Raw genomic sequence first — 12636 nt, 5'->3', positions numbered from 1 at the left:
TTAGAATATTCAAAATTGTTTTTCTATGGCTTTAATTTCAGATGATGCTTTCCCTTCTCCCTTTCAGGAAAGCTAGGAATCTTCAGGGAGACATTGATTCACACATAAATTATATTTTCAGTGAACTCGGCTACTGCTAGTCAAGAAAGGCTCTATGCTCTTCAGTAGTTACTTAAAAAGCGAAATCAAAGCATGTGTTCCATCCACTGCCTTGAGTAAACAGTAAGCAATCAAACTGTATACTGCCTCTTCCCAATGATTCTGGATGAGGTCCTGCACTCAGTAAGACCCTGTTCACACCTTCATGAAGAACAATGTTTGTGTTGAACTGTTTCCAGACCTACTTAAGAAGCCCTCCTATTCTGTCCTTGTGCTCAATTACGGTGAAGTACCCTGTGAATGAGCCAGCTTCGAGTTTTGGTCTACATCTGCCTTCAATAATAGCCATATGTTCCCAAAAATCATATGTTCATAACACGTTCAGAAAAAAGTTTTGTTTTGTAGATGTAAGCCATTTATATTCAAATTGAAACAGCAGTGGAAGAAAAAAAATAGCTCTCCTGACTCCTCTGTAACTAATGTGTCTAGTTCAGAAATGTTTGGATGGTTTGCCTAATATTGACTAAAATATTGCCTAATATTGACCTAAATATTGACTGAAACAAAATTTTGGGTGCTTACTAATTCTTTTTTTTTTAAGTATTTCAAGTGTACGCTTTATTCATCTTTGGAATTCTCTGTGCGCTCAAATTCATTAAGAATGGATATACCTAAATAACATTTTGGGTATTTAAATTCTTTGACCATTTCATGCATGCATATAATACACTCTGCTGATTCTGTGATTCAGTCCTCTTACCTCCTTCCCCTAAAGATATCCTTCTCCTTCCTACTTGTCCAGTTCCGGAATTGTCTCTTTGAACGTTTTGTGATTCATTTAGTTTACCATGACACTCTGTTTAGGCACTGAGTGGACCATATGGGCTTCACTGGAATCTGGTAGACTCACCAGTTGGCACACAGCTAAAGGGAGTAAGGACACCTTTCTCTGAAACTATCAGTAGTTAATAGCTCAGCAGAGATGAAAAGGCTTCCCTGGCTCCCTCATGCCCGCCTGTTTCTGGACCTGTTCTTGTATCAACAGAAGAATCATTGGCAGTTATTAAGAGTACCTGATTGCAGTGACTGATGGTCAGGAAAATGGCATTTATTTTGGAACTCTCCCTATATTACAACTCTTGCATATTTCTTCCCCTCTCTATAGTGTATTCCAGATCCTGGAGGGGATGGTATAAAGGTCCTTTAGGACTAAGCTCTCAGCTCTCACAGTGTCAGCACTCACACAGTCACTTGTTCTGGAATTCTTTCTTTCTGTGATCTCTATAATAAATGAAAGATTGACAGTGCCCATCATCTGCTGGACCCACAGATTGTCAGACATCTGGAGATGAATTTCATCAAACTTGATTAGTCTTTTCGTCAAACATGTTAGAAAAATTCTCATTTTAAAAAATTTACTCTTGTTTACTTTTTCATTCTTTTTTTATTGAAAGAAAAAAAAAGAAATTCCCGCCTCCTCCCAGCCTCCCATTTCCCTCCCACTCTTCTCCTTCCCCCCCCCCCACTCCTCGCCCCTCCCTCTCCAGTCCGAAGAGCAGTCAGGGTTCCCTGCCCTGTGGAAAGTCCAAGGTCCTCCCAGCTCTACCCTGGTCTAGGAAGGTGAACATCCATACTGGCTAGGCTCCCACAAAGCCAGAACATGAAGTAGGATCAAAACCCAGTGCCATTGTCTTTGGCTTCTCATCAGCCCTTATTGTCTGCCATGTTCAAAGAGTCTGGTTTTATCCCATGCTTTTTCAGTCACAGTCCAGCTGGCCTTGGTGAGCTCTTGCTAATGCCATACATGTATGTATTAAATGTCGGTAATTTTGCCCTCATTACTCTCATCTCCATCAACATAAACTCTTGCTTCCTTCTAGTGATCATCTTCTAGCTTGGATGAATTTTCTTTGACTTGCTGAGTTTAATTAAGTTTGTTTGCATTATCATGAGTAGGGTCATATAGTAGAATATGGTCAACTTATCAGTGGTAAAATCATTTAAAAATTTTGTAAACACATTTTCCCAGAAAATGAATTGAATTCAAATAACTTTTCAAAATGAGATAAGTTTACCACATGGTTGTATCTTCCTAAGTGGAAACAGTTTCAGAATCTAAGAGCAGTTGGTCCCCCTAGGAATTTCAGGTGCTACTCACACTGTTCACACCCCTGACACATTTTTACCTGCCACTGTGAGCATTTTAATCAAGACCCTTAAAATCTTTATTAGCAATTACTTCTCTTCCAAAGACAACTTCCAGTGGTTTGCAGAGACACAACTTTTTTCCTTTCCTGCTGTTTATCATCCCTGACCCTGCCCTTTCCTCCTTTACCCATCCTATACTCTTCCTTCTCTCTTCCCATCTCATCTCTCTCTCTCCATACCATATTTCTATCTATATAAATCCCATCTCTCTCTGTGTATGCATTTAAAAAACACTTTCCTTCAGTTGACTGTGGATTTAGGACTAGATGCAGAAGAGTAAAGTAAGTCAAATAAGGTGATTTCTAATTTGATTCACTGTGACTTGCATTATGTTCTCAGTCTAAATATCTTCAAATTGTATACAGTTTGTTTGAGTTTGGCCTTGATTTCACTGTGCGTGTATTGTACTTAACTGATATTAGAACTAAGTAAAGACTGCTATTTATAATCCAGAAATGTATGATCTATAATGATAATAAAAGTTGATATTAATATCTACTGCTTATTGATGCAATGAATGCCTATAATGATGAAGTTGATTGTAACTTGCTCTGCCAAAATTTCAGCAAAGAATAGTCAGTTAATATATTTATAATATCATACTTAGTAGAATAAAGCACTTCAATATATAAGTTCTTGATGTAAACACACAATGAGTACGTAAATAAGGTTTACACCAAAATATAAAGAAATTCTTAAGGACAGAAAGTAGGGAAAGGTGATTTTTTTTAAAAAAAAAAAAAGTTTACATTTAGAGGGGAATAGAAATAGCATGGAAAGTGCCACACTTGGTATGGATGAAATCATTTAATGTCACTGAACATCGCAAATGCCATGATCATATCAGAGATTCTCACGGAGACTGACTTGGGTCACACAGACCTGTGGTCACCTGATTCATCAATGTGCTCTTTGTCCAGTACGTTGTGACAACATAATCTCAAATGCCATCATCAAGAGAAGGCTTTCATACAAAGTAACTAGGCTTAGGAACAGCTGTAGCTGGTTTAATATGCTCATATAATTTTCCTGTAACATAAAGTGATAATAAACGCTCTTTCTAGTTTTTTTTAATTTATTTATTTATTTAAGGATTTCTGCCTCCTCCCCGCCACCGCCTCCCATTTCCCTCCCCCTCCCCCGATTAAGTCCCCCTCCCCCATCAGCTCGAAGAGCAATCAAGGTTCCCTGACCTGTGGGAAGCCCAAGGACCACCCACCTCTATCCAGGTCTAGTAAGGTAAGCATCCAAACTGCCTAGGCTCCCCCAAAGCCAGTACGTGCAGTAGGATCAAAAACCCACTGCCATTGTTCTTGAATTCTCAGTAGTCCTCATTGTCCGCTATGTTCAGCGAGTCCGGTTTTATCCCAGGCTTTTTCAGACCCAGGCCAGCTGGCCTTGGTGAGTTCCCAATAGAACATCCCCATTGTCTCAGTGCGTGGGTGTACCCCCTCGCGGTTCTGAGTTCCTTGGTCGTGCTCCCTCTCCTTCTGCTCCTGATTTGGACCTTGAGATCTCAGTCTGGTGCTCCAATGTGGTTCTCTGTCTCTGTCTCCTTTCATCGCCTGATGAAGGTTAATATTCAGGAGGATGACTATATGTTTGTCTTTTGGATTCACCTTCTTATTTAGCTTCTCTAGGAACGTGAATTATAAGCTCAATGTCCTTTATTTATGGCTAGAAACCAATTATGAGAAGTCGACCAATGGAATGGAATAGAAGACCCTGACTTTAACCCACAAACCTATGAACACCTGATTTTTGATAAAGGAGCTAAAAGTATACAAGGGAAAAAAGAGAGCATCTTCAACAAATTGTGCTGGCAAAATTGGATGTCAATCTGTAGAAGAATGAAAATAAATCCATTCTATCACCATGCACAAAACTCAAGTTCAAATGGATTAAAGACCTCAATATCAGTCCGAACACACTGAACCTGATAGAAGAGAAAGTGGGAAGTACTCTACAACACATGGGCACAGGAGACCACTTCCTACATATAACCCCAGCAGCACAGAACCTACCCCTGGCCCTATCATACAACAAAAGTATATGCTCAACTATGTTCATAGCAGTATTGTTTGTCATAGCCAGAACCTGGAAACAACCTAGATGCCCTTCAATGGAAGAATGGATGAAGAAAGTATGGAATATATACATATTAGAGTATTACTCAGCAGTAAAAAACAAGGACTTCTTGAATTTTGCATACAATTGGATGGAAATAGAAAACACTATCCTGAGTGAAGTAAGCCAGACCCAAAAAGAGGAACATGGGATGTACTCACTCTTTCTAGTTTTGAAATTGCAGTGCACAAATAAAGAGAATGCTTTAATACCCAGTATCCCTTAACATACAGTGAAGAGAACTAGCTCATTTCTGTTTAGCTAACACTTGAAGGAAATTTATATTGGCTATTCAGAAAATAATATAAATTTGAATTTAAGCATAAAATTATCCTAAAAAGCAGTTTACAAAAAATGATTAGCCTCAAAGTTATGAATATGCTTTATGTCCCAATTACAAATTATGTAAGAAAGACCAGATTACAGGTGACAGAAAAGAACATTGTCCAAAAATTTGAGTCTATACTGATATTTAAATAGTTTTATGTAGCATATAGTATTAGGGTATTTTTTTATTTTTTTGAGAACTTTGACAAGCCTTACCCATTTCAGAGACGCTTAACTGAATATCTCAAAGGTCTTGTCCACAAAATAAAACTGTGCATCAAGTCAGAGGTGACTAAAGACCATCAGTGAAGTGTGTCACAGCTTGCTGTTTTATAACCAGCCAAAATAGTGTTTGAAGTAAAAGCAAGGAACTAAGTAATGGAAGAAGTCTACATGTATGGAAGAGGTGTGTGGGCTACTGAGATGTCTGGGCGGTAACATGTGGATTTCAGCCCCAAAATTTCTCAGGAATTAACATAAAATAAGTAGCATCTGTTAGTGTGTCATGGTCCCTTATTTTCTTTCAGATCTGGCCCTTGAACACCTTTCATTAATGTGGATCAATAACTCTCTAGTTCCATAGATAAGCCTCCTTCCTTAAGCTCCTTTTTCTCGCTTTGTAAGGAAAATGATGAATATAAATGAAAAATTACTAAATGAGCTCTAGGATATCTGAGTTACAGAAAAGAGTAAGGAGGCAAAAATTATTTAATTATGGATGGTGTTAGTATCATACTGCAGGCAAGAAAAAAAAACATACAGTAACTCTAAACTGTTAAATTTGTCTAGGTTTTTGCCTGATAAACTGTAGCCACAAAAGAAGAAACTGCAACTCTGATTAGAAACTCCACTCAATAGCAATTTCTTTTTTTTTCTTGTAATATGGATTTTCTATATTTCCTCAAAGCAACATTGAAAGACACTGAATGGGGTAAATATCACAAACTCTTGGCATGTCCTTTGGACTCCATGCTAAAAAGTCCACTGGTTGTCAAGGTGAGGATTCAGAAGGACCCTGACACAGAGTTGGTGAGAGCACAAACTAGAGCAGTTCCTGCAGACACTGATGTGAAGAGTCCTCAAACAACTGAACACAGAACCACTGTGTGGTCACTGGCTTATACAAAAGTGACACGCATTTAAAAACTTAGGTTAACATTGTTAGTTAATGTAAAGCAGATCAGGAGGAAAGGAAGGTATGTGAATAGCTGGGGTTGTACTTGACCAAATCAGTTAAATGCACCACTAAGAATGTCAGGATTACTTTGTTCAATAAATATATACTAGCAAAATAACAAAAGTAAATAATGAATAAATGTTAAATAAAGTAGCAAAGTTATAGTACGCCGTGACAAGAGAGAACGTGTTAATATGTGTCCTCACTATTGCAAGCTCCCAGTTTCATGCTCCAACTGGCTGCAGCAGAAATAAATATTTCTTTAATAAATCAAATAAATAGTTACTTATCTTACATTGCTCATCAGAACCCAGGTCTAAAACATTAGATGATAACTTTTAGGTAATGCATACATTGGGAGCACATATGTATCTGATATTGATGAAGACTTTGCCTTCCCAAAGAGAATAAAAATTTGTATTTATTTCCATACTAGACATTAACTCTTCAATCAAATTCTTTTATAATTTGTCTATTGAAAGTATTTTAATCTTTGTTCAAGCAATGCTCCCTTCTGGACACTTAAATACATTTTTTCCTATATTTTGTCTAAATCATCACTATTCTTGTTTTGTTTCCTCCAGGATCATCATTAAGAAATCCAATTTCAGATTTTGAAAGTACATATTTTCTCCCTCCGCTTACTAAACTCTGCAGTAAGATAATCTTATGGAAATGAATAGAACTCTGAGACTTACAGAATTTCTCAATCAAGTGAAGAAATAAACCAAAGAATCAACATTTAAATCATGCCAAAAAGTATTCATGGAACCAAGGCTAGACCTCAAGTCAGCATTCCCACAGTGATCTTTGATGGGTCCATTCAACAGTCAGACAACAAGAACTGTAGTGCTATCAGCATCAAATAGCCAGGTAGATTCACTGTTGTGGGATCTCATCTTCTTCCTGGAAACTTCAAAGATTATTGCAGAAAAATTTATTGTTCCTTGAGGAAAACTTAAACATTATTCATATAGATATATATTCAATGAAATGTATGATAGAGACAAAATATTTATAGGGAAAAGTAAAATCTTTCCTAAATTCTTTCTTCTTTCTGTCCCATACCAGATGGCTCCTAATATAAGACAGAAACTCTGAATTTTTCTTTTAATAATGTTCTTGAATTTAGAGATGGATGGCAATTTCCTAAAACTAAATTCTAGTCATGCCTCCAGCAAGACAATACTGTGACCAATCCCCTTGCAGTTAGGGACTTGTTGTAGTCTCTCTGGACTTGTAAAACAGCTGGTGGCCACACTCTCAAAATGACTGTTTGTAAATTACACTTGCGCTATGTCAACTTTATTCACTTTCTCAGTACTCGTGTTCAGTGCTCACTAGGTAAACACATAGGCACTGAGCTTTGGACGGGATGGTAGCATGTTCCGAACTAACCAATCTCCTAAATTCTTCTGTACAAAACAAAGCAAACAAACAAAATATTAACAAACAAAGCATGGATAGAGATAAAATCAGATGGGATCCACACCGTGCCATCAGAAGAATCAACAGAGCCTGGTGGCCTTTGGCAGCTCAAATCCACAAGGTTGTTTACAGAAGCTGTGAAAGAACGGCTGTTTGTTTCCATCATTTTCATAACTGCATTCTCTTCTATTTTAGAATATTCTTTTTGTAATGGATCTAATTTGCTGACGGATTCTCTCAATGTGACTTTGAACCTTCACTAATTTTCTCTGCCCTTTCAGAAAATAGAACTAGTAACTGATGAATTAAAACAGTGTGCCTTTACCCGAATATTATTTCAAGTGGTCCTTAAGAAGTATTTAGGAATCATTGTACTTTCATTTGTCTGCCTAATAAGAGTTCTGAACATTTTCATGCTTTCTATTTCTGTTAATATTGCAACTTTCCCCACACAGTAACCATTACAGCCTATAACACCTCATCTCCACAGACGCTAAGTTGGCAGCTCCATCTGAGCATCAGGTTCTTAAGAACTATTAATGCACTTGGCAGCTGCATTTCAAAATTGTTCTGTTCCCTTTTTATTAATATAAAACAAGAATGTGAGATACTAAAGGTCACAATGTAGTAGCTCTTATTTGTTTAATTAGACGTGATCCATTCTTCTCAATGTTAGGACAGAATGACCTCACACACACACACACACACACACACACACACACAAATGTTTAATATTCCTCTAGACATGGAATCATATTCTAGGATTCTACATCTCAGATCTTCCTTTGAAAGTTGAAAGAATCCCCAAGTTCCCCCATTCTCCCCTTCTCCCTTTTCTCTCCCCATCTCCTCTTACCCCCATCCCACCCCACCCCCAAGATCTCAATTTACTCCCCGGCAATTTTGTCTACTTCCCATAGCCAAGAGGACAACTATATGCTTTTCCTTTGGTTCACCTTCTTACTTAGCTTCTTTGGGATCACCAATTGTAGACTCCGTGACCCTTGTTTATTGCTAGAATCCAGTTATGAGTGAGTACATCCCATATTCATCTTTTTGGGTCTGGGTTACCTCACTCAGGATAGTGTTTTCTATTTCCATCCATTTGCATGCAAAATTTGAGAAGTCATTGTTTTTTACCGCAGCCTAGTACTCTAATGTGTATATATTCCACACTTTCTTCATCCATTCTTCCATTGAAGGGCATCTAGGTTGTTTCCAGTTTCTGGCTATTACAAATAATACTGCTATGAACATAGTTGAACAAATGCTCTTGTCATATGATAGGGCATCTCTTGGGTATATTCCCAAGAGTGGTATTGCTGGGTCCAGGGGTAAGTTGACCCCGAATTTCCTGAGAAACCGAAACACCGATTTCCAAAGTGGTTGCACAAGATTGCATTCCCACCTTGGAAAAAGGAGGATTGGGATAAAGGAAGGTTGGATAGGGGAGCGCGGAAGCACAATTCTTAGTTAAGGGAGCCACCTTAGGATTGGCAAGAGACTTGACCCTAGAGGGGCTCCCAGATGCCCAAGCCGAGGTCCCCAGTTAGTTCCTTGGGCAGCTGAGGATAGGGAACCTGAAATGACCCTAACCTAGAGCAATACTGACGAATATCTTGCATATCATCATAGAACCTTCATCTGGTGATGGATGGAGACAGAGACAGAGACCCACACTGGAGCACTGGACTGAGCTCCCAAGGTCCCAATGAGGAGCAGAAGGAGGGAGAACATGAGCAAAGAAGTCTGGACCACGAGGCGTGCACCCACCCACTGAGACAGTGGAGCTGATCTATTGGAAGCTCACCAAGGCCAGCTGGACTGTGACTGAAAAAGCATGGGATAAAACTGGACTCTCTGAGCATGGCGAACAATGAGGGCTGATGAGAAGCCAAGGACAATGGCACGGGGTTTTGAACCTACGTAATGTGCTGGCTTTGTGGGAGCCTAGCCAGTTTGGATGTTCACCTTCCTAGAAATGGACGGAGGGGGAAGGACCTAGGACTTACCACAGGGCAGGGAACCCTGACTGCTCTTTGGGCTGGAGAGGGAGGGGGAGAGGAGTGGGGGGAGGGGGAGAAGGGTGGGAGGAGGGGGAGAAGGGAGAAGGGAGGGGGAGGGAAATGGGAGGCTGGGAGGAGGAGGAAATTTGTTTTTTTTTTTCCTTTTCTCAATAAAAAATGAAAAAAGAAAAAAAAAAAAGAAAGTTGAAAGAAAGTTTTCCAAGTGAGGAGATAAACCTAGTAAAGTGTGAATTCTCCTGCTCAGTTCTCCGCTACCCCTCAGCTAAAATCACCATGAATATCCCTGAACGCAGGAGTGATCACAGAACTGAGAAATACTTTAGAGCACTATTGTAATGTCTGGTACACTTAACAGGCACAGGGAAAGGTTTACTATGGCCACACCATCCTTCCCCTTATCCGGCATAGAACTACACAATGAAAGTCCTGCGAAGGCACTTTCAGCTTCCCACTCTCCCTGGATCATTCACAGGAAGCTCACTTTTATTAAATCCCATGGAAAAAAAAAACTTATAGGTAATGGGCAAGGCCACATGTGTTCCATTAGAATAAAGTTTGGGAGTATGGCAATGCAGGTGGCATTTCTGAAAGAACAGTCAATGGCATTATACTGGAGCAAGGATGCAGGAAAACCTCCAAAATCTTCGCACTGGTTCCTGTTAAACCCCACCCGCATGTTGTAGTCTAAGAGAACCGGCCCATTATTCCTAATATTTTCTATGTATACAATAAAAAAGGGAGCACCACCTACCTAGAATCTGATGGGGGAGGGGAACAGGTTGATATTGGATATGATAGAACTGCAATGTATTCATGTACGAATCTTTCAAAGAATATATAATACATAATGTTATAAAAGGAAAATGAAATGAGAAGATGCCTATTCTAGAGAATTTGTAAATATCAGAAAATGACATCCACTTTATTTTTCTTTATTGCTTTAATTTAAATAATTTTGAACAGTAGTGTGTATTACATCTGCATATACACATTATATTTGACCATTGAGTTATGTTGTTTTGTATAATCTAATAAACCAGCCTACTAGTGGTATGTGTTAGCATTTACATATACATAGTATATTTGACCATTGACTTATGTTCTATTTTGCATAATCTAATAAACCAATCCACTTCCCTTTTATTTATTATCTCATTAATTTGTTAGAACTTTGTATGTTTTATAGACATTTATGCCTTCAGTAGTCTCTATGCTGCCAATATATTTGAAAATACTTGCAATTGTTCATTGATTTTGTTCATAGCATCTTTGAAATGCAGAGTTTTAATTTAATTCTATCAATTTCATCATTTTTATTGCAAATTCTGGATGCCTTGCTTGTTTGAAAACCTCACTTTCATTTTTAATTGATGTTAATTGATCTTATTCTTGATATTTAATCTATTTAAAATTTAGCTTGCTATTTGGAGTGAAATAGGCAAAGAGTTTTATTTTCTTCTTGAAGAGAATGATTTATTGAATAAGTTATTACTTCCTCACTGAACTGAATTTTTATCTCAATTAATTATTAAATTTTTACATGTGCTCCTGTTAATGTTGATGTCCCCACTATGTGGCATTCCATTAGATTTATGTCTGCTGCTTTTCCTGTGGATTTTTGTTGATGGAATGCTCATATATTTATTTGATTATGGTTATATATCTGACAGTAAAAAAATACTAGAGTAGCTAAATCCTTTGAACCTAGTACTTCTTCGTTGTGTACACACGCGCGCAGGCGCGCGCGCGCACACACACACACACACACACACACACTAAATCTTTGCCATTCAAATTGTTATTTGAAACTTTTAAAATAGTCATAAATTTCAGAAAAAAATGCCATTTTCTAAGAAACTTTAATTTCTAATTGCCATACAATTTCTTACATTGATTTTGAAAAAAAAGGAATAAAGTTCAGTCTGATCCAACGATATGAGTCATTGTTTAATTAATTCTCAATCAAATTAATTTCTCAGTCATGTTTTTGCATTTTTATTGCTGCTAAATTTGTATAGTCTCTGTCATGGATGTAAATTCAGTTTTCTGTGGTTTTTTTTTTTTTTTTTTTTGGTTTTTCGAGACAGGGTTTCTCTGTAGCTTTGGTGCCTGTCCTGGAACTAGCTCTGTAGACAAGGCTGGCCTCGAACTCCCAGAGATCTGCCTGCCTCTGCCTCCCGAGTGCTGGGATTAAAGGCATGCGCCACCACCCCCCGGCTCTGTTTTTTTTTTTAATTTATTTATTTATTAAGGATTTCTGCCTCGTCCCCACAACCGCTTCCCATTTCCCTCCGCCACCCCCGATCAAGTCCCCCCCCCTCATCTGCTCGAAGAGCAATCAGGGTTCCCTGACCTGTGGGAAGCCCAAGGACTGCCCACCTCCATCGAGGTCTCGTAAGGTGAGCACCCAAACTGCCTAGGCTCCCACAAAGCCAGTACGTGCAGTAGGATCAAAAACCCACTGCAATTGTTCTTGAATTCTCAGTATTCCTCATTGTCCGCTATGTTCAGCTAGTCCGGATTTATCCCATGCTTTTTCAGACGTAGGCCAGTTTTTTTTTTTATCCTTAAGTTCTACTTAATAAAAACTTAGTTTTGATTTACGTATTATTCTTGGGTACACTGTGGTGGTTTGAATGAGAAATATGTCACATAGGCTCATATATTTAAACACTTTGAGGTTGTTATAAGATCATATGAGGTACAGTCCTGCTAGAGGAAGTCCATCACTGGGGTTGTCTGTGAGAGTTTATATTCTGAACCCTTTCCCAGTTTGCTCTGTTTCCTGGTTGCAATTGCAGATATAATCTCTCAGCTCCTCCCCCAGTGCCTGCCATTGTGCCTCTTCACAGTATGGACTCTCCAGCTCCAGTGCCTGCCACCATGCCTCCCCCATCATTATGGATGCTCCAACTCCAATACCTGTCGCCTTGCGTGCCCCATCATTATGGACTCTCACACTGGAACCTAAACAAATGTAAAGTCTTTTATCAGTTTGTTGGCTATGGAATTTTATCACAGCAATAGAAAGTAGCTAAATAATCCTCTCATGCTGGAAATGTGCTTAATATAAGTGGAGTTAAAGTCAATTCTCCTGACTTCTGTAGGTATAAAACATGTCAGTGAAAACGCAAACATTTGCTTTGTTTTAATTTTTTCTTCCTTAAAGTGATAATAATGTGTTTATAAAGTCTCTGGGAAGAATAGGTGAAGTAAAAGGCCTAAGATTTTTTCTTTTATTGA

Source organism: Microtus oregoni, unplaced genomic scaffold (assembly GCF_018167655.1).
Source record: "Microtus oregoni isolate MIOR12 unplaced genomic scaffold, Mior012 000008F_ref0000371, whole genome shotgun sequence".
In the NCBI taxonomy this organism is placed as follows: domain Eukaryota; kingdom Metazoa; phylum Chordata; class Mammalia; order Rodentia; family Cricetidae; genus Microtus; species Microtus oregoni.
Note: the sequence above shows the minus strand (reverse complement) of the source record.